This window comes from Dermacentor andersoni, chromosome 7 (genome assembly GCF_023375885.2).
Source record: "Dermacentor andersoni chromosome 7, qqDerAnde1_hic_scaffold, whole genome shotgun sequence".
NCBI lineage: Eukaryota > Metazoa > Arthropoda > Arachnida > Ixodida > Ixodidae > Dermacentor > Dermacentor andersoni.
The window spans coordinates 51,103,889-51,126,850 of record NC_092820.1 but is presented as its reverse complement, the minus strand read 5'-3'; the positions used below and the strand labels follow the sequence as shown (position 1 = coordinate 51,126,850).

Genomic DNA, 22,962 nt, shown 5'->3' with positions numbered 1-22,962 from the left:
CTTAACGATCCGGCAGAATGGCGGGTCCATAAAAAGAATGCCCTTCCGTAGCCGATTTCCGCAATTGTACCTACCTGCAGAATACAATGGTGAAAATACGCACAGAGCTGTTTATCATAAGCACATCTTCACGTCATCACACGTGCGAGCTACGAACCTGCACAAACGAGAGGGAGGAGTACGTGCCATAGTAATTTTTCTACGGCGATCAGTGCTTACACTGCGGAGGGCTCGCGGTTATAACGATAGAGGCATTGAGAAGCTATTGGTCTAAGCGTTAAATACTCAGAGGACAATATTTTAGAGCATATTGTACATAAATCCACAAAAATCGGCTTTAGAAACGCCTAGATTGGCAGAAAACATACGACGAAATCCCTAACATTTTCATACAGTGGTCAATATGACAATACGAAAGGGAAATTTGCAAGTTTCTGTCATGGCATCGAGGTATCGTCTCTGCAAGGAGGTCATGGGTTCCTCGTCGAAATTTCTCCTCGATAATTGTGTTTTACTTTTGTATTTTCATACCTTTTTGTGTGATAGTTTCTTTTACGTGTTGAAAATATTTTCGCCATTTACAGTTGGATCTGATAATGCTAAATAACAATAATGCACCTAAAGATACTAGTGCGTTTATTGTGCTGTTTCTACAGTAAATTTGTTCCGCCCTTTTTCATGTGCTCTGAAGTGCATGCCTGCACACTGTGGCGACGATTATTGGATGAAACGGTCTTCCGGTGCACATCGGTGCGATGTGATGGACTCGCCAGTAAATAAACACATGTCCCGACGCTACGGTGCAGGTGACAGTCCGGCTGCAGTGATGACGCAATGCGCCCAGTCGTGAATGGCCAAATTTCAGTGGTGAAAAAGCTTTCGTCAAACCAGGAACACTGTCGCAGATAGAAAAGAAACCAAAGAATAAGCTATCCCAGTCAAAAAATCCTTAAAACACAACTTGTTGGGCCTTCAGGAGTCGTGACGACCATTCAGAAAATCATGTGGGCACGCTCCCAATACCAACAAGAATGCTGAATATCCAGCAAGGCTATCTGATGGCATCCCTCCGACACCAACACGATTCTTAAATGTCCGTCAGGATTGTCTTTGGGCATTTTTCAACACCAATACGAATCTTGAATGCAACTGAGGATCTTCTATGGACATCTTTAAACACCAATACGATTCCTGAATATTTTTTAAAGGTTTCTCTGCTAGTCTTTGCAGAAATCCATCAAGACATACGCTGCATGGCTGTACTGCAACACAAAAATACGATCGCTGAATTAGTTGGGTATCTGGTTGTAAACTTTCTCTTTAAACGCGTTTTCCGAACGAACCATTGGGCAGACCATGTAAGTTGAAGATAATTTTGTCTCAGTTCGCTTACAACAAGCAGCCGATGATCACGAGGCGTCGTGGTGTGCAGGCTTTCGTGCCGAGGACGATAAAAAGCTGCCGACTGTCCTTTGAATGCAAGCCGTGGAGCGAGAACACAGTTTGTAAGCATCAACAGAGCGGTGTACGGAGACGCGTCCGCTTGTGTGTACACTTGTTCGTCTTCACAATGACTCAAAACATTGTTTGGTAGCTGAAATGCCCCAAGTATTCAACCCTTTGCAGCCGCCGAAACCGAACACGAGCAAATGTCGATTCTCCTTGGGTGACGGCTGAAGGCATAATGCAGATGAGCTCGTGCATTCGCGTTTGGCCGCTTTGAACTAAATCCAAGAATTTGCGGAGCAATTTGCTTGTATAGTTCACTTTCGACCATACAGTGGCTTCAAATGAGCTACTCTTCCTGTAATTGCAGAAAATGGGAAGCGACGACTCGTCGCGACGCAAACATCTCGTCGCCGTTCCCGCAAAAGCTTGGTGGTCGCACACGATCGCCGCCACTTCCCGAAATTGTATGTGTGTAACGTATAGATCGGTGGATCTGTACGTAACGTTATGCTGACGAATTATTATGATTTTGACATTATCAGTTCTCTTCCTACACAGAATACGCAGCAAACGGCGTCGGCTTCCATACATAATGCAGCTAGCATAAATTAATCTAAAAACTTTACCATCTAGTGGCATCGCACAAAAGCTACCTCAGCGCTTTTGACCTTGTGCAACTGGTAAAACATGCACTGAGGAATGCTTGCACATGTAGTATTAAACAAAGGTGGTAGCTAACCTACACAAATGAATTTTGATCGTATGTCACCCAAGAAGTGCCCCTACAGCCACGAAAATCATTGCCAAGGAAAGACATGTCATCATAATTATTGTGAAAACAACAATGGAGACATGTGTACTAATTTTTTCCAACTTGCATTCCAGCTAATTGGCATCCGGGCTAGACATAAAAGACGTTACCTTTGCTTACCATGTGTGGATTGAGACGGCTAGATTCTGCGACGGTGTGTAAATGATCGTGTCTTCAAAGTAGTAAACTGCTGCACAGCACGACAGAAGCAGAAACTTCGGTCATTTTCTTTAAGCATAACAATTTCTCAAAGATCAGATACTGTTCACGGCTGCTGTCTGATAGCCCTGCCTCCTGCCAAAAATGTAAGGCCATATCTAGAACTGCCTTACTTACGCATTGCCTTCAATGTCGCTGATTACGTACAAAGACTTCGGCCAAACATCCAATGCAGAACATGCAAAACCAACTCTGGAAGTGAGCCACGCAACAGCAAAAAAAAGAGAACAAGAAATGTGGCTTGTGGACACTAGTTGTTGAAGAGGGAGAGGTTGTCTGCATTGGCAGTGAATCTCGCCTTATGGCTAGGTGGTAACAAGACTTTTCCCGTTCTGCTATCTCTTCTAAAAATAAAACAATTTCAAAAATGCTTGCGGTGCTAGAGCGCCCCGAGACAACGCTTTACATCTTGCAGCGTATACCGAGATTTCCTATGGGGATTGGTTGAAGGTCCATTATTAAACGCATGCACTAATTCTACATGCACAGATGACGAACTCAAAAAAGTTCACTGCTGCAAGGCAGGTTCAATGAGTAAGGACAGGTGAAAGCGATAAACACCTGTCTTGCAACAACTAACCTTTAGTTGCAAGTCAGTGCTTGATTTTTTCTCATAGGCGTGTTTCTAAAACATGTTCACACATCTCTACAGCAGCAATGACCAACCAACCAGACACACAGGTATCAACTTTATGAAATTCTTAAATAATTACGCACGAAAATAGAAATACAACACAATGTAATATGAACAAAAAAGAACTGAGGGGCTTTCATATGACACCAACAGACAACGAAACATAGTAAAGAATACAGGACAACAACGGTAGTTTTATTTCTAATGTCGACGTCACAAGGAGAAGGGAAATGAAAGTGGACCAAATATAACTTGCCCCTGGTGGGAATTAAACCCAAAACCAATTGAGCTACAGTGCAGGCTATTCCACCATAAATTTCCCAGAACGTTTTCGTGTTCTAGAATAGGTTCTGGGAGTGTTGTTGCACAAGTAGCCCTGGCTAACACTACCAAGGCAAGATCTAGTACATGGACATATATGCTCAAGAAAGTTTGCAGAGGGACCGACATTGCTGCAGCTCTACTGGTAAAGGAACGCAAGCATAATTCAAAGGGTGTGGGTTCGTCTCCAATCAGTGGTAAGTTATCTTTTCAACCACTTTAACTTTCCTCCTTATTTCTCCATTTCAATTTAAAGTAATAAATTCCTCAATGACTTCGTTTGTTTCATTGTCTCTTGGCTTTATTATAGAAAAGGTACACATTAAAAACATTAATCCTGCAATTACATTACGACTTGCATCAATTTAATTTTCATACCAATATGATTATCCTCACTGACCTCTCTCATGCACAGATACAGCAAAAGTTCGAGATTGTCCCGTGCTTTGCATCTTTTGACTGCACTTGAAACATTGCCTGGGTCCTCCAATATCATTGTTTTTCCTTTTTCTCATTCTTGACGTTGACGCTTCAGAAGCAATGCTTCCCAACGTGTCTAGCTTGTGACTGCCTCCTGAAGCCAGCGATGCTTGTGACTGCGGCCTGCTGCGGTGCGCCTCGGAAGCCTCAGGATCCAGCACTTCTTGAAGCACCGGTGATTCACGAGATTCCAAAATGTCCCAAGACTCCAAAGACTTGTGCGGCGCCGAAGACAGAGTCGATGCTGGCAGTTGTGACCCTTCAACTGACACTGACAGGACTTCAAGCGTTGTCAGACCAGAAAACTAGCACACCTTCGTTAAGATGTCCGCAGCGCTTACCTCGTCACTCGTTGGGGGTACTGGTGGAAGGTTGGAGGACGTCGTGCATGTGAGCCTAATAAGGTTTGCACATATTGTCAATGTGCAAATAATGCGCCAGTCTGCGTGCAAAAATATGTAATGGCTGAAGTCCGTCCACATTTGTTTTAAGGTGTCATTTTATTGGAGAAGAAGGCCCAAACTCTGAGTCAGTTTTGTAGGCACAAAAGTGGCTTGCATACACAACCAGAATGGCATTTTCTGCATGCGCTGAAGTGCAGCTTTTGTATTCTTTATCTTTCTTTTGCTTCTGATGCATTTAAGCAGTTCTTATGAGATCTACATAAAGCCTAGTGATACCTTGTACTTGAAACAGTGCATGACATCTGGAATGTTTCAGGTTCGAAGCAGCAAGCAGCAAGCATTCCACAACACTATCAGTGCAACCACTTAATAAATTTTATGTTCAAAGACCTAGGCTTGTACTTTCTAAACATGGAGTAGTAGTATTGTTATGTCTTGCTATAACAGAAGGCTCTTTTCTGTTACAGTTTCTGCGCTTGAAATGTTCTTAGCTTGTAACTTTGTTTTCCTTTCATTTGTTTTTAAACTTCATCTCATTCTAAACTCTTTTTCTTAATTGAATGTCTGTCTAAACACAGTGTGAAGCTGTGTACGTAGCAGTCAGTATACTTGCTGTTCCTATTTAGGTAGTTTTGTATAATCATGTTTGTCATCTTGCCATCTGCCTTGTAAAGGGTGTTTTGGCCCAGTGAGGCTGAGTTTAGCGAGCAAACCCTTCCAGAAAGTTTCTTTAAGCTAAGCGTTCTATGACTCTTCTTTCGACTTTCCCACCGCTGCTGCTGCTGTCTTGCCAAGTAGTTCTTACTGAGTGCCTCGTACTGATCTTAATGTAGTCGTTGAACCATTGTCATCCCAGCTGACTACTGGCTACAGTCTTGAATGGGTGACCAGTACAGGACATAGCGCAAATACAAGATGTATAATAATTTAACTAGATTGTGGTTTTGGCCTGTAAAATTCCAGTTATGGTATGCATAGTGGAAATGTGTCTAACTGGATCGTCTTGTCTTTCCTTGCAAATTTCCCTAAGCAGGAACAGCGTTCTCCACTAACATCGTGAAAGCTTCATTTAAACCAGTAACCACAGCGCTTGGTATTGCAGAATAACCGCAAGCAGATAATTAGGTAATGACACTGCTGAGCAGACACAAAATCAAGCATTATCAATTACACAGCTGATAATGCTGTCAGTACTATGGTGCATCTATTCATACAGCATAAGGGCACTGAATGAATTCTTGAGCAAGCTTGGTAAAATTTGAGGGTCTGTGATGGAGCACAGATTTGCACACTGCTGGCAAGCAACAAAATGCAAAATTAAAGCTGTTCATTGCAGTGCCCATGACACACGTGAATACAGCAACATTAAATACTTGGCTGCTACCCATTGACTTCTACGCTGCCTTCTAGGATAAGTTCATAGAATCAAAGGATGTTTTGTTTTTGTGTGTGCATCATGCAAGTCTTTCTTTTTATTCATCCTGCTAGTTTGTATGTGATATACTTTGTACATCTGTCTTGTGCTTTATTGTGCTGTGTTTTTATCTGCTGCTTCACTTTTTATTTTGTACCTCTGTTTCTGCTTTGTCTACTCCCCACTGCAAAGCCAAACTGGCTTTCTGGGTGCCTAAATAAATAAATATACAAAGTTATCCTTGTACATGCTTATATGTCTCCTGACCGGATCACATTTAACGAAATATGCGATAATCGGATCAGCGATGCCGCACAAATCTTTTATCGCCAATTAGACAAAGCTAAATCACTAGGGTTCCGTGCTTGATCTTTAACACGTCGGCTAAAATGGAAAGTTAGATGGAAAGAGTGCTTACATGAGTAAGTCGACGCGCAGTATGCATTACATTCAGCTTTGTCCAATTGGCGATAAAAGATTTGTGCGGCATCGCTACTCCAATTATCGCATGCTTCATTGAATGGGATGCGGTCAGGGGACACGAACGCAGTAGAATAGCTGCATATATATATATTTATGCGTATATATATATATATATATATACATATATATATATGTGTATATATATATATATATATATATATATATATATATATATATATATATATATATGGCGTTTCTTGAAAGTTCAGCACACAGGACCCGACGTAACTTACGCAAGAAAGAGAAGACGAACTTTTCTGAAGCCTTATTTACTGAATGTTTTCGGCTGTTGGACCAGCCTTCCACGTAAGAGTAAAGTAATGTACTCTGATGAATCTTTTGCTGTACGCTGACGAAGGCTGGTCCACCAGCCGAAAACGTTCAGCAAATAAGTATTCCTAAAACTGCGTCGTCTCTTTCCTGCGTATATATATATATATATATATATATATATATATATATATATATATATATATATATATATATATATATATATATATATTTAGGCACCCACAACACCAGTGTGGTTTTTCATGCGGGAGCAGAGAAAGCAGAAATTCAGGTAGAAGATACCAACTAAGCAACTAAAGTAGCGCATAAATACCAAACACAACAAAGCAAATGACAGAAGTGCAGAGAACATCAGATACAAACTAGCATGACCAATGAAAAGGCCTTGCCTAATGCACAAACAAGAAAACCTTGGCAATAGTCATCACACACCACAAGATGGATGTGTAATGTTAGATGCAAGTGTTTTCTTTTGATCCAATGCACTGATCCTAGAAGGCAGCGTGCAAATTAATAGGAATTTTTAGCCGAGTATAGGATGTTGCAATATTCGCATGTGTCTTGCGCACCCCGCTGGACAGCTTTAATTTTGCGCTTTCTTGTTTGCCAGCACTGTGAAAATCAATGGTCCATCAACAACCCTCAAATATTGTCGAGCTCGCTCAAGGATGCATTCAGTGCCCTCATGCTGTAGGAGTGGATGTCTTAAGTATTGATGGCATTGTCAGCTGTGTAACTGACAATGCTGGTTTTTGCAGCAGTACCCTTGCCTAATTATCAGCGTACGGTTACTCTGCGGATCCCAAGCGCTGTAGTTATTGGTTAAGTCAGGCTTAAATGTCTGTGGAAGACGCTGTTACTGCTTAGAAAAAATTTGCAAGAAAAGCTAAACGATGCAGTTAGACACATTTTTCACCGTGGAAAAATGATTGCTGGAATTCTACATGCCAAAACCATGATCCTATCATATTATTATATTAAGTATTTGCACTGTGTCTGGTACGGGTAACTTGTGCAAGACGGTAGCCAGCAGTCAGCTGAGATGACAATGGTTGAACGACTAAATTAATATCAGTATGAGGAATTCAGTAACAGTTATTTGGAAAGACAGCAGCAGCAGTGGTGGGAAAGTCCAAACAAAGTCCAAATAAAGCTTCGCTTTAAGGAGCCTTCTGGAAGGGCTTGCTGGTTAAAATCAGCTTCACTAGGCCAAAGAACCATTTACAAGGCAGGTGTTAAGATAGCGAAAATTATTTATACATAAGTCAACGTCATCATCTTCATCAGCCTGGCTACGCCCACTGCAGGACAAACGCCTCTCCCATACTTCTCCAACTATCCAGGTCATGTGCTAATTGTGGCCATGTCCCTGCAAACTTCTTGATCTCATCCGCCCACCTAACTTTCTGCCGCCCCCTGCTACGGTTCCCTTCCCTTGGGATACAGTCCGTAACTCCTAATGACCACAGGTTATGTTCCATCCTCTTTACATGCCCTGCCCATGCCCATTTCTTTTTCTTGATTTCAACTAAGGTGTCAGTAAATCGCGTGTTGCCTCGCCCAATCTGCTCTCTTCTCATTCCTTAACGTTACACCAATCATTCTTACACCCATGATACATACGATACCTAAAAACAAGCAACAAATGCACTGACTACTACGTAGACAGCTTCGCGCTGTCTTTAGAGGAGGAGGAGGAATAAACTTTTATTGTAGAACCAGCACTTTATGATGGCCGAGCCTAAGCCTCCCACGAAGGGACGTCGAGGGCTTGCCTCGCCGCCGCCTCGCGGGCGTGCTGGGTCGCCCAGGTTTGGTCGTCGAGGGCGGAGCTCCGCAGAGCCTCATGCAACCTCGACGAGAGAGTCGTGGTGTTAGTCTGGGTGTACTGTGCTGGGCACTCCCATAGCATATGTGGAAGTGTAGCCGGGTGAATTCCACAGCACCGGCAGTTGGGGGTAGTGTAGACGTCCGGCAATATAAGGTTGAGGCGGGCGGGTGAAGGGTACGTGTTTGTTTGTAGTAGACGCAGGGTGGTAGCCTGCGCCCGGCTGAACTTTGGGTGAGGCGGGGGGAAGATTCGGCGACTGAGGTAAAATGCCTTAACGAGATCGTTATACGTTGTCAGACTGTCCCTGGTGCCCAACTCATCTCCAGTGACTCCGGCGCGGTTGACTAGGCCTCGCGCAATGGAGTGGGTGACCTCGTTGAGATTGGGGAGGTGTGGGTGGACAGGGCCGGCATGGGCCGGGATCCATGTTAGGGAGATTATGCTGTCTTTAGAGTGTGGTGCCTGGCAGAGGATGCGAAGAGCTAGGGGAGAAATACGGCCTTTGCTGAAGTTAGTAACGGCTGAGCGAGAGTCACACACTATGGTGTGACAGGTGGGATCTAAAGTGGCCAGGGCGATGGCCACTTCTTCAGCCGTCTCCGCAGTGGGGGTAGTGACGCTGCAGGCGTGGTGTAGGACTCCATCGCCTGTGGCGACGGCCACAAATCGTGTGCCATGGGAGTATTGGGCTGCATCAACAAATGTACGCCAGGTACGTGGGCAAGGGCTTTTATGATAGCTCCGGCCCGAGCTTGGCGCTGGGCCCTGTTATATTCAGGGTGCATATTTCTAGGGATAGGGTCTATGTAGATACAGCTACGGATGTCGTTCGGGATCGGTTGTTTGGGGCCCTGTTGCTGATGGTAGGTGAAGCCAAGCGTGGACAGAATAAAGCGCCCCGTTTCAGTAAGGGTGAGCCGTTCAAGCTGAGAGCGTTGTTGGGCTTCAATGAGTTCGGAAAGGTTGTTGTGAACTCCCAGTTGGTTGAAGAGTTCAGTGCTGGTGCAATGTGGGAGACCAAGTGCTTCCTTGTAGACCCCTCGTATGAGGGTGTCGAGCTTGTTTTGCTCAGCCCGGTACCAGTTGGGGTACGCAGCAACGTAGGTAATGTGGCATATGACAAAGGATTGGACGAGTCGGAGAAGGCTTTCTTCTTTGAGTCCTCCGCGTCGGTTAGATATACGTTTAAGGAGTCGTAGGGTGTTTTGAGATTGGGCACAGACCTTGTTGAGAGCCAAGGCGTTGGAGCCGTTGGTAGAGATGGTGAGACCGAGAACCCGGATACTAGGGACGTGTGGGATAGGACTACCATCTTGAAGGCGTAGGGTGATGGCGTCACAGGGTCGGTGATCAGATTGGTGCTTGGGAGGGCGACCCCGCTGAATGGGCTTGTATAGCAGAAGCTCCGATTTAGTCGGTGAACAGCGCAGTCCGGTCCCTTGGAGATAGGCTTCAACCGTGTCAATCGCCGTTTGGAGGGCTGATTCCACTTGACCATCACTGCCTCGGTACGACCAGATGGTGATGTCGTCGGCGTAGATGGTATGGTTGATATTGTCGACTTGCTGTAGTTGCTTGGCAAGGCCAATCATGACTAAGTTAAAGAGCATGGGAGAGATAACTGAACCTTGCGGGGTGCCTTTGCTGCCAAGGGGAAGCTGGTCTGATCGTAAATCCCCGGCCGAGAGGGTAGCCGTGCGATTGGAGAGAAAGTCACGGATGTAATTGTAGGCTCGCTCTCCCAGGTGGAGGTTGGAGACCTGGTCAAGGATAGCTGCATGGGAAATGTTATCAAAGGCTTGAGTGAGGTCGAGTCCGAGAATGGCTTTCATGTTGCGGGAACGGTCGTTTAGCACTTGATGTTTGAGCTGCAACATAGCGTCTTGAGTAGAAAGGTGAGGGCGAAATCCAATGATGGTGTGGGGATAGAGAGAGTTGTCCTCGAGGTGACTGTTGATGCGTGCTAAGAAGGCGTGTTCCATCACCTTGCCTACGCATGAAGTGAGGGAGATGGGCCTTAAGTTATTGAGGCTAGATGATTTGCCAGGCTTTGGGATTAGGATAACGTTGGCAGTCTTCCAGGCGGCTGGAAGGGCACCACTGCGCCAGCAATCGTTGATGTAGTCAGTCAGATGGGACACGGATTCGTCATCGAGATTGCGAAGGCTTTTATTAGTGACCCCGTCTGGCCCTGGAGCAGAACGACCGTTAAGCTTGCGTAGAGCGGCATGTATTTCAGATACGCTGAAATCGGCGTCTAGTGTAGGGTTGGGGCTACCGATGTAATTGCTGTGTGAACTGACTTGTCCCCTGGAGATATATCTGGTGCAGAGGTAGTCAAGCACCTGTTGTGGACCTTGCTTAAGGGTCTCCGTATAAAGGAGCTTCTGCAGCCGATCCCGTTGAGTGGTGCGGGTGGTGGTATGATCAAGCAGATGCTTGAAGAGTTTCCACGAGGAAGGGCGATGAAGTTGTCCATCCACCGTGTTACACAGCTCAGTCCATTGTTGCCGGCTGAGGGTTTGACAATGCTCCTCGATGGCTGTGTTCAGTTTGGAAATCTTACTTCTGAGGCGACGGTTTAGGCGCTGCCCCTTCCATCGAGCTAGGATGGAGGCTTTAGCCTCTAGAAGATGGGCGAGGCGGCTATCCATGCGTTCAACTGAGGCATCTGTAGTTACCACCCGAGTGGCCGTTTGAACATCAGTGCGTAGCGCTTGCATCCAGGTGTTAATGTCGGTAATGCCTTCTGCTGAGGTAGAACCTATGCGTATTTTTCGAAAAACATTCCAGTCGGTAATGGTGAATTCTTTAGTGGGGGCAGGGGCGGCAGCGAGATGGGGTAAAGAGAGAGCAAGGATATAATGGTCGCTGCCCAGGTCTTGCTGGGTATTGGTCCAGTGTGCATTGTTGATATGTTTGATGAAGGTGAGGTCGGGGGTAGAGTCCCGGGTAGTGGAAGTACCGAGGCGTGTAGGAAAGGAGGGATCCGTGATGAGCGTAAGGCCTAAGTCGTGGTAATCTTGCCAGAGGTTGCGAGCTGCAGCTTCCATGCGAACGTAGCCCCAGCCTGTATGGGCGAGGTTGAAATCACCGACAATGAGTAGGGGGTGCGTTCCAGCTACGTGAAGAGCCTTCTAAAGAGCGTGAGGAAGCGACACCTTGCTTTATCCTTGGGGCTATTGTAAATGTTCAGAAGGAAGATGCATTCTTTCCGTTTACGATTGGGAATTTGAGGAATAGATGTTCGATGTGAGGACTATTGAGATCATGTTCAATAACAGGAATACGACGCCGTACTAGGGTGGAGACCCGGCGAAGAGGGTGGGTGGTATGGAAGGTTTGATAACCGGGGAGCGTGGTCGGGGCGTTATTGGTTTCTTGAAGTAGGATAGCATCCGGGCGGCGGGTATGTTGGCGTAGGTATTGATTGAGTACCGGTTGTTTATGGTGAAAGCCTCGGCAGTTCCACTGCCAAATGAGGGCGTCTTGATTAGTGTGAGCCATGATGGGAGATGGTGGATGTCACCATCGGCGTCCCGGAAGGGTCGCAGACGGGGGCGGCATGGCTAGGAGGCGTGAGAATATGAGTTTCCAGGTTGGTCACGCGTTGGACAGTACCAATGAAGGCTTGCTGAATGGAGTCCAGTGCATGTTGGAAAGTGCTAATAGTTGTTTGAAGTGAGATGAGCATGTCTTTAACTGCAGAGCGGACCTGGCCCGTGGCTCAATCTTGCAGGGCTCTCTTCTTGGGGGCGGGAGTCGAGGGGCCCTCCTGGCTAGGGGCAGGGACGTTCTGTGCGATAGGTGTAGGGGCTGGTGTTTGGGACTGTTTGAGGTCTCTAACCTCCTGCGAGAGTTTAGTTAGGAGATCGCGTAGGATGGCGTTCTCGCGCTTAAGCTGAGCTATTTCTGGGTTTTCTGGTGAAAGAGGAGGGTAGGTGACTTGTGTGTTGGCGATCTTACGACCCTCTCGCGAGGTGCCCATGAGAGCGTCTGCGAAGCTCACCTTGCTGTTGTTGGTAGATGAGATGCGTGACGCCGATGCAGACCGGTATCTTGAGCGTTGTTGCCTGAAGTTCTGGAGCGGGAACGGCTCCCCCTTGACGGTGTGCGGGAGCGTGGCTTGGTTCTGGTGTTGAGGGTGGAGGGGTCGGCTTGTTTATAGGTGGCGTGGCTGGCTCTTCGTCGTTCTCCGATACGCTTGCGGATGACGTACGGGGTTTTATATCGAGCGGCACAGCTTTTGTCCGCGGTGAGATGGGGACCACCACAGAGCGAGCACTTAGGGTTACAGTTATGGTCGACGGGGGGGTTGCGGACACCGCAGCCCCGGCATATCTTGTTATTTGGGTAGGGACAAACTTCCGTACGGTGTGCGAGGTGGCCACAATGGTAACAAATGTCAATTTGCTTCCGATATAGCGAACATGGGAGTAACGTGGATTCGTAGCGGACCTGGTAAGGCACATCCAGTCTGTCAAAAGCGATGATCACTGTTGTAGCAGATGCGATGCGCTTGGCTGCCAAGGCTGTCGGGTTTCGGGCAGTGACAATTTTGTTGTGGATCTGCTGGGGAGTCTCCGTGAGTGGGATCCCACGGATGACCGCCTTTGTCGTGTGCTCAGCTGCAGTTTCGTATGCATTGACCTCGTGGTTGACGCCGTTCAGATGGTAGAGCGGATGCGAGCGTACCGGTCTGCATGGTCCGGGTGAGGTGTGCTGACGACAACGATGTTTTGTTGCGTATTCGGCCAGACAGTGTCTTCTGAGCTTTCTTCGTCCGTGAGGTTGGCTGCTTGGAGAATGGCGGCGGTTACCACGGGACTGCCGATCTTGGCTATATGAAGGGCGCCCTTGGGGCGGATGACAATCTTAATATCACCCGTCGGAAGCGGCGGCATGCGGCCCGCCTTTAAAACTTGAGCTTTAACAGGCTGCCTCACCCGAGAGCGGGGCCGGCTACTTGGGGCTTGACATGATTCATCTGTCGGGGTCAAGTTGTCCGTGCCGCGTTTTGAGTGGCGGGATCGTGCAGTGAGCCAGCCAGACTGGGCGGTCACTTCTTCTGGCGAAATATCCTGGCCGGCGACCTGGATCTGCATAGCGAAGGCACAGGTGCGGGATCACTCTGGTGGAAGATGTAAACGCCGCGCGCCGGGGCGCGACATGCCGCCGAGACCCAGCCGGTGCAGTCGGAGGCTGAACGACCGGCCAGCTAGGCTTAGCTGGGAACGCACCTGGGAACGCACCTTTTCTCCACCCGCCACGTCGCCGCCGCGCTGTCTTTAGACATGCACTAAATTAAGCAACATACTGCAGAACGACATGGAGTTTAAAAACAATTGAAAGGATATGAAAGTTACAAGCCAAGAACTTTTCAAGTAAAAAACTGTAACAACAAGAAAAAGTATTTGTTAAAGCGACACATATCAATGCTACCTGTTCAGAAAGTACAAGCGTAGGTCCTTGAACGTTAAATTTATTAAGTGGTTGTACCGATTAAGTGTAGTTGAATGCTTAATTCTGCTAAATATTCCGGAACTCAAGCATTCCAGATACGCACTGTTTCGAGTAGAAGGTATCACTAGGTGTTAGGCACGCAGATCTCCAACAAAGTGCTTAATTGGAGAGAGAGAGAGAGACAGAGAACAGCTTTTTTGAAAATGCCTGCAGAATCGGTTAGGCTCCCTCCATGCAGGGAGGAGAAGCTTTTACCGCGACGCGGCCACTACGTCCGTCTCTTGCGTTGTGCTCCTCGAGGTCTTGGTCCCTCGCTACTTCTGCGGGTCCCAGAGGGCCGCCGCACCCTTCCTCGGGGTGCTGCCCCCTTCTCCTCGGTTTATCCTCTGTCTCTTCTCCTCTCTAGAGCTGCCGAGACCTGCTGGACGGCCTTGAGTTGTGTCTCTTGATCATAGCTCCTCGTTGCAGCCTCCAGCTGCGGCGGGATCGTCGTCTTCTCGCTAGCTTCTCGCGGATTTACGCTACAGTCCCAAAGGATGTGAGCCGCGGTGGCTCTCTCCTTGGCGCACAGTCTACACACGTCACTCGCGTACACACTCGGACACACTTGCTTAGCTAGCACTGGGGTGAGCAGGGACCCCGTCTGTAACTGTCTGTATAACACTGCCTCCTTTCGGGTAAGCCCCGGGTGACGTGGCGGCATAGTCTGTCTGTTCAGTCTGTACCACTTCACTTTTTCGTTGAAGGTGGTCATCTTGTCCTTGGCACTGCACCGCGACCAACACTCCGAGTCGGCCGTGCTTCCACTGCGCCGTTGGTTAGTCCTCGCGCAGCCGAGTGGGCCGTCTCGTTGTGGCTCCCGTTCCCGCGTTCCGACACCTCACTGCCTATGTGGGCTGGAAACCACTTGATCACCGCAGCACTTTTGCGTCCGATGTCTTCGGCCTTGCGCACTATGCGCGCGGCCTCACTACATCCCCTACCCTTGGCGTAGTTCTTCACTTCCGTTCCAGAGTCACACAACGCTGTAGTGCATCCGGAGTCGGAGACGCCCAAGGCGATGGCCACCTCTTCCGTCCGGTGCGCTTCTCGAGTCCGGACGCTCGCCGCGGTCTTCGTTGCACGCGTCCATGCCCACACAACCACCGCCGCGTATGCGTCGCTGCTCCTTTGATACTCCACCGCGTCCATGTAGACGGCGCCTTCTTCTCTGGTGGAGAAGTCCACGAGAGCACTGGCGCTCGCCAACCTCGGCTCCTTGTTGTGCTCGGGGTTCATGTTCCTCGGGATCGGGCAGACCGTGAGCTTTCTGTTGATGCTATCCGGTATAGGTACGTCTTTCTGCTGCTTGCCTTCCCTCGGCTCGAGGCCAAGGTCCCGCGTTATCTGTCTTCCGGTTCTCGTTTCAGAGAGACGCTCGAGTGGCGCCGTTCTCTCTGCTTCGGCTATTTCGTCCAGCGTGTTGTGGACTCCTAGCGCCATGAATTTTTCGGTGCTCGTGCTCCCGAGGAGACAGAGTGCTACCTTATACGCCTTGCGCATGGTGGCGTTCGCTCGGCCTCCAGTTCTGGAAGGCGGCCACGTATGTTATGTGGCTAACTGCGAAGGATTGAACGAGCCTAGCCAGGCCCTTCTTCTTCATCCCCGCTGTTCTGTTGGACACCCTCTTGATGAGTCTCATTGCCGCGGCCGCCTTCCCCGCGAGCTTTTTGACCGTTTCGCTGGATGAGCAGCCCGAGCACTCAAATCTTCTCGACCTCCGTTATTACTTGTCCTTCCGCCGTCTTGACCGTGATCTTGGGACGCTTGTACTTGACTTCCATATTTTTTCTTTTCCTGCCCGCTCCTTTTGGTGGAATCACCATCAATTCTGACTTGGCCGGAGAGCAAACGAGTCCAGACCCGTCCAGCTGCTCCTCGATGGCGTTGACCACTTTTTGCAGCGTTGTATCGATGTGTCCATCGCTTCCTCCCGGTACCCATAGCGTAACGTCGTCGGCGTAGATGGTGTGCCGGACTCCCGCTATTCTTTCTAGCCGGTTGGCCACCCCGATCATCACGAGGTTGAAGAGTAGCGGGGAGACCACCGAGCCCTGCGGAGTTCCGACGCTGCCGAGCTTCTTCTCTTCGAGCTGCAGGTCTCCCGCGCAGATTTCGGTGGTCCGTTCCGTCAGGAAGTCTTTGATGTAGTGGTATGTCCTCCTGCCCATGTTTAGCCTGGATACTTGGGCCAGGATAGCCGAGTGCCTCACTTTATCGAAGGCGCTCTGCAAGTCCAGCCCGAGTATGGCTCTGTTGTCCTTGGTGCCCGTCGTATCGTCGATGATCTCGTTCTTCAGCAAGATCATGGCGTCTTGCGTCCCGAGCTTGTTCCGAAACCCGATGATGGAATTTGGGTAAAGCTCCGATTCTTCCAGGTAACGCTGCCACCTGTTCATGAGAATGTGCTCGGGGACCTTTCCCACGCACGAAGTGAGCGAGATCGGCCTGAGGTTCTCTATGCTGGGTGGCCTGCCAGGCTTGGGGATGAGGATCGTCTTGGCCGCTTCCCATTGCTTGGGCAGCCTTCCTTCTTGCCAGCACTCGATGGCCGCTTCGTTGAGGTTCTTGAGCGCTCTGTTGGTCACTCGATCGGGACCCACGGCGGACCTGCCATTGAGATCCTGCAGGGCAACTCTGATTTCCCACGTCTGGATGTCTCGATCTAGCCTCTCGTTCTCGTTGCCTTGGTAATCCGGGTGTGTTTCTGTGGGGGTGGTCGGTAGGTACTTCGTGTCCAAGCGCCGCTTGACCTCGTGCTCCCCGTGTTCGCGGATTGCCTTGTGTAGGATCCTGGCCAGGTTGTTGTGTTGGTGGCCCTTGGTCTTGGTTTCGTTCCACGTCTTCCCTTGTGTATCTCTCCGTCGCCTTCGTTGCAGGCCTCGTTCCACTGTTGGGTGCTTAGCACCTGCAGTGGACTTCGATCTGCCTGTTGAGCTCGGCGATCTTCTTCCTTAGACTTCGGTTGGTTCGTCGCTTCTGCGACCTCGCCTTTATGGACTGTTTAGCTTCTATCAGGTGGGCCAGCCGACTGTCCATCTTGTCTATCCGTTCGTCCGTCTCTAGCTCTTTGGTGGCTCCTTCCGTCGTCTGAACGACGTTCGCCGCCCATTGCTCGATGTCCGTAATGTCCAGTTGCACCGCGGGTAGCGCCTTTCGAAAGGCGTCCCAGTCCGTAATGCGATGCTTCCTTATGCTGGTGTTGCCTTGGCCTTCGAGCGGTACGACGACCTCCATGATGTAGTGATCGCTGCCCAGCTCTTGGCCCGTATTTCTCAATTTTGCTTCTCTCGATCCTCCGTCGGTTTTGACGAAGGTAAGGTCCGGAGTGGTGCCTCTCGTAACTGATGTGCCGATCCTGGTGGGAAAGGCCGGATCCGTGATTAGTTTCAGTCCCACGTCAGTGGCGTCTTGCATCAGCTCTCTCCCCTTGACCGTCGTTCTGTGGTATCCCCAGTCTTAGCTCGGAGCGTTAAAGTCTCTGCGAGCGTATTGCTCCCGGCGAATGAAGTCGCCTTGTGGAATAGTCCCTTGAACTTCTGTTGTCCGTGGGAGTGATTGCTGTAGACGTTCACCAGGAAAGTGATCTCCTTCCTCTTCTTGCCCGTGATTACTTCCACCATGCAGTGTTCGATGGCGCTTCTGCCGATCATTTCGTGTTCCATGAAGGTGATTCCTTTCCTAACGAAGGTGCAGACCCCTCTGCCCTTGCCCTTGGACGTGTCCCTCTTGCTCGGCGGGCTGTCGTGCGACCGGTAGCCCGGTAGTCTCGGCGTCTCTTCGCTGTGTGTTTCTTGAATCATTATGACGTCTGGTTTCCTCTTTAGTAGCTGCAAGTGTTGCTGCAGCACCGCTCTCTTGCCGGTAAAGCCGTCGCAGTTCCAGTGCCAGACCAAGAGGTCTCTCACTAGTGGCGTGGATACTGCTGTACGTGATGTCCCGTCCATGATTGCTGCAGATTGGCGATGATCTGTGCTTCGATACCTGCTATTTGTGCCTGTATCTGTATCTGTATCTGTGCTTGCATCTGCGCCATCATGTTCTGGATCGTGCTCTGTAGGTTCGTTGTCATCTGCTGAACCGTTTGCGCAAGCGCAGTGAGGTGTTCGTTGGTTACCTTGTTGGTCGCCTCAAGTCTGTTGTCCTGTTTGTCGATTCTCTCGATTATCTTTCATTCCTTCGCGCCCTCCACGGCTCTCCTCTTGGGAGTAGGTCCCGCCGCTTTCGTGGCTCTCGGGTCCACCTTGACCTCTGGTTCGTCCTCGGTTATCTCTTGTTTCCTCTCTTGTGTGGGCTTCGGCAACAGCTGCTGCTGTTGCTGCATCGCAATTAATGTCGTTAGCTTCTCGTTGATTTCCTCGATGGTTGCGTCCTGTTCGGCAATTCTCCGCTTTAGCTTCTCGTTCTCGTCTCCCAGGACTTTTACCATCCCGTTATCTTCTTGGATCTTCTTCGCGGCGTTTTGCGCCGGTGGTTGTCCATTCTCTGCCATGTTTGCCTTGACTGCGTCGGCCCAGGCGACTGTCTCCCTCGACTGCGACGGTCTGTCGCGGTTGGCGCTCCTGCCTCCCTTGCTGTTGTCCCTCTTGCGGCTGCTGTCGCGCGGCCTCAGTTCCCCGCGAGGTCTCTCGGCAGACGGCGCCCGCAGCGGCGAAAAGCATTCCGGATCTGGTTTTGCCGCATGGCTTCCATCTTGCGTTCCCATTGCCGTTTTTGACCACGTACGGCACCTTGAACTTGTTTTTGCATTCCCTCTAGCCCGTTAGATGCTGTCCCCCGCAGAGCTTGCAATTGGGCTTGCATTCGCGTTTGTGATCGTCGCTGGGGTGATCCTCGATTCCGCAGCCGAAGCACACTCTGGTGTTGGGATTCGGGCATATGTCTCTTCTATGGCCGACCTTGCCGCATTGCCTGCACACGTGAAAGTGCTTGCGGTAAAGCCCGCACCTGACTGATATCGAACCATACTTGACGTAGTTCGGTACTTTTTGTCCTGCGAAGAGTATTATCACCGTGGTTGTATTGCCGATTCTGTGCGCCTCCCCCGCTAGGGGGTTGCACGGTTTCACGGTATTTTCGGCTATCCCCTCCGGGGTGTCGTCTACGGCTATGCCTCAGATGACTCTCTTGACCGTGCCGTCCAGCGCCGTTCGGAAGGCACTGACTTCGTATGTTCTGCCTCCTATGTTAAGGGCTTTGACCTTAGAGAGTACAGCGTGGCACGCCTCTCGTCCGGGGTACTGACCACGATGATGTTTTGCTGCGCGTTCGTGCAGGTGGTGTCTGCTTTGGCTTCTTCCTTCGTTACTCGAGCCGCCGTCATGACGGCCGACATAATTATTGAAACCTCAGTTCTCGCTACGTTGAGATCTCCACGTGGTCTCAGGACTATCTTGATGCCTTCTTTCGGCATGTCTATCGACATCCTAGCCGCCTTCGTTACTTAGGCTGCAACTCTCTTAGCAAAGCTGGCCCTAGACTTGGGTCTAGACTGGCGAGTAATCGCAGCGGACTCACCGTTTTCCTTGCCGGCCATGATCTGTTTGATGCGGTTGCCGGAGGCCGACCAGCCTTCGGCTTCTTCTGGTGTAATGTCCTCTCCGTGAACTTCAACGCACGTGCGCCCGCCGAGACTGCCGATGCTCGGCGCTGACGCCATGTCTCCCATCGACGTGGCCACTTTCATTTCGGACGCCATCTTGGTCGTACTCGTCGCCGGGTTAGGCATGGCGGCCGGGCCCGTCGCCACCGGTGGCCCTACTCGTGGTAGGCCTACGTTAGGCTTAGTGAAAAGTCCGCACCGCACCAGAGAAAAGTCCTCGTAAATCGGGAGAATCACGTACCGCTTGGTCAAAACTGATACCGGTCGATGCCCCGCACCTTCGCGCACACTTTCGTACCAAATATATCGGAGTAACTGTAAATTAACATTGCGTTAATTGGCATAATAGCAGGAGCCGATGAGAAGCACGTCCGCTCCCGTCGGTGACCGCAGTGCCACCCCCTGCTTAATTGGATCGTAATAAAAAAAGAATACAGAAGCAACGCTTTAGTGCATGCAAAAATTGTTTATTCTGTTAGCGTACCCAAGCCAATTTTCTGCCTAAAAAACTGACCCACAGTTTGCAAATAAAATGGCACCTTAAAACAAATGTGGACGGAGATGAGCGTTTAGACATTTTGCCTCAGACCGTCACAGATTTGCACGTTCAAAATATGTGCAAACCTTATTACGCTCACATGCAGGACGTCTGGCAACCTTCCACCAGTGCCCCCATCGAGTCCGGAGAGAAGCGTTGCGGACATCTAACGAAGATGTGCAGGTTTTCCGCTTTTGAACGCTTGAAGTGCCGTCACCGTCAGGTGAAGAAGAAGTGCCAGCATCGACTCTGTCTATGGCCTCGCATAAGCCAGTGGGGTCTCAGGACATTTCAGAATATCTTGAGTTACCAGTGATTCACGAATTGCTGGTTCCGGAGGCTCGCTAGCCACACCACAGCAGGCCGCACTCACAAGCATCGCTGGCTTCAGTAGACAGTCGCGAGCTGGGTACGTTGTGAAGCAGAGCTTATGAACCGAGAACCTCAAGAAGGGGATGGATGAATGGATGGATTGATGGATGGATGGATGGACGATTGAACTTTATTGTGTTCCTTTAGGGCGCGCGCAAGCGTGCAGCGAGCCGCTCCTTAGTGAGGACAGAGAGGCCGAGTCTGTCCGCCGCGTCGCGGGCCGGTTGGGCAGCCCATAACTGTCCTTTGAGGTTGGGGCTGCGCAGAACTGCATCCCAGCCTGAAAAAGTGTTGATTTTGCCAAGAGAAGGAAAAAGAAAAAAAACAAGCATGAGATTCAAGTAATACTTAAGGAATTAGGCAATTTTTCAAGTGCTATCAAAACGAGCAAACCACAGGATGTCCTCGAAAGTTTTCCAGTCTTTCTGCTGAAATACATGAGGGGGGTCAGTGAAGACAAGCCTCTCGATATGTAAATTAAGTTGTTGCGAGTAGTGAAGGAATTAAGAGAATAATGTTTTTATAGTATACCTTTAGTATAATAAAGGCAACCGACAATGAGGTAAAGGAAACCATTGAGGAATGAAAAGATATCTTCCCATTGATGGGAGACGAACCCGCAACCTTTAAATTATGCTTGCGTTGCTTTATTAATTGAGCTGCGGCAATGGCTGTCCCTCTGCAAACTCTCTTCAGCATATAAGTGCATGTATTAGATCTCGCCCTGGCAGTATTAGCCAGTGCTGTGCGTGCAACAACACTCCTAGAGCCTAATCTAGTACACATAAACATCCTAGGAAATTCATGGAGGAATAGCCTCTACTGGAAATAATTTGGTTTTGGGTTTAGCTCGCACCAGTGGCAAGTTATATTTTGCCGATATTCATTTCCCTTCTTCCTTGTAACGTCGGCATTACAAATAAAACGACATTTCTTTTCCCCTATGCTTTACTACATGTCCTTGCCAATTGGTGTTATATCAAAGCCCTCAGTTCTTCATTTTCGTTCATTATACATTGTGTTGTATTTGTATGTTTGTGCGCAATTATTGAAGAATTTCATAATTTTTATACCTGGGACGGGTTCGTTGGCCATTACTGCTGTAGAGATTTGTGAACATGCTTCAGGAACACACCTACGAGACAGAAACAAACACTGACTTGCAACTACAGTTTTGTTGTTGTGAGACAGGTGTTTATCTCATTGATCTGTCCTTGCTCATGGAACATGTATTGCAGCAATCAACCTTTTTGAGTTCACCACCTGTGCATGCCCGAGTTTGAGGGTGGAACTACAGGTTCCTGCACATGCGTGTGAAGAAAAAGGAATGTAATGGACCTTCAACCAGTCCCTATTGGAAATTTCAGTTATACGCTGCAAGTTGTAAAGGGTTCTCTCGGGGCCGTTCTACCATTTTTCAAATGTCTTCATTATTAGAACAAATAGCAGAAAGTCAAAAGTATGGCCATCATCTAGCCAGGAGGCAAGGTTCACTGCCAACATAGACGACTTCTCCCTCTGTAACAACTAGCGTCTAGAAGCCACATTCCTGTTCTTTTTTGTGGTTGTGGCATAGCTCACTTCCGAAGTTCGTTTTGCATGTTGTGCATTAGATGTTTAGCCAAAGTCTTTGTATGCAATTAGTGACATTGAAGGCAGTGCGCAAATGAGGCATTTTTATATATCACTCTGCTTCTCTGGCAGGAAGCAGGGCTGCCTGAAAGGAGCCGGGAACAGCATGTCGGCGTTAAAAAATTCATGAGCTTAAAAATGTAAGCAATTTCTGCCGCTGTTGTGCCGTGCAGCAGTTTAATACTTTGCAGACACTATCGTCACAATATGACTTACACACCATCGCAGAATCTAGCCGTCTCAATCCCCACACGGTAAGCCAAGCGAACGTCTGTTATGTCTTGCCCGGATACCAAGTAGCTGGAATGCAAGCTGGAAAAAAACTAGTGCTCATTTCTCAAATGTTATTTGTACAATAACTATGATGACATGACTTTTCAAGTCAATAATTTCCATGGCATGGGGCCACTTTGTGGGTGACGTACGATCAAAATTAATTTGCGTCGGATAGCCACCACCTTTGTTAATAGTACATGTGCCAGAATTCCTCAGTGCATGTTTTACAAGTTGCCCAAGGTGAGAAGTGCTGAAATAGCTTTTGTGCAACACCACTGGATGGCAAAGTTTATCGATTCAGTTAGACAACTATTACACTAGTCATGCACTAAGTGCAAACTTTCAGTCTCTGCGATCATGTGCTATATTTTTCAGGGATTATTTTGACCGGCATTGTCTGTAGCTGTTGCTATTTTGTTTCTTTTATGTCAGCATTATGGCACCCATTCTATTTTTGCTGATCAGTTGTATTTAGTTGTGTATAATGAACCAGATTATGCATTCGTATTTTTATTCACTTTCATTGTCAGTTCCTTTGTTCTTTTGTTTTGCTTCACGGTTTTGTGAGGCAAAACATGCTTTGGCTGCCCTCCCTGCTTTAGCTGCCAAAATGCGGGGGGCAGGTAATATAGATATGTAAAATAAAGTAAATCGTATAATAAATGACAAAGAAACGGTGTTTCCTCATTAGGCCGCACATTCT

The 22,962-nt window shown here is 48.7% G+C and overlaps 1 protein-coding gene and 1 pseudogene across 3 annotated transcripts in view; one reads left to right on the top strand and one right to left on the bottom strand.

Annotated features, from left to right (window-relative positions):
* Positions 1–22,962, top strand: part of LOC129385789 (uncharacterized) — a 202,226-nt gene that overhangs the window by 97,041 nt on the left and 82,223 nt on the right. The gene's annotated exons all lie outside the window — the stretch shown is intronic.
* LOC140212810 (uncharacterized) lies at positions 17,747–19,537 on the bottom strand (annotated as a pseudogene).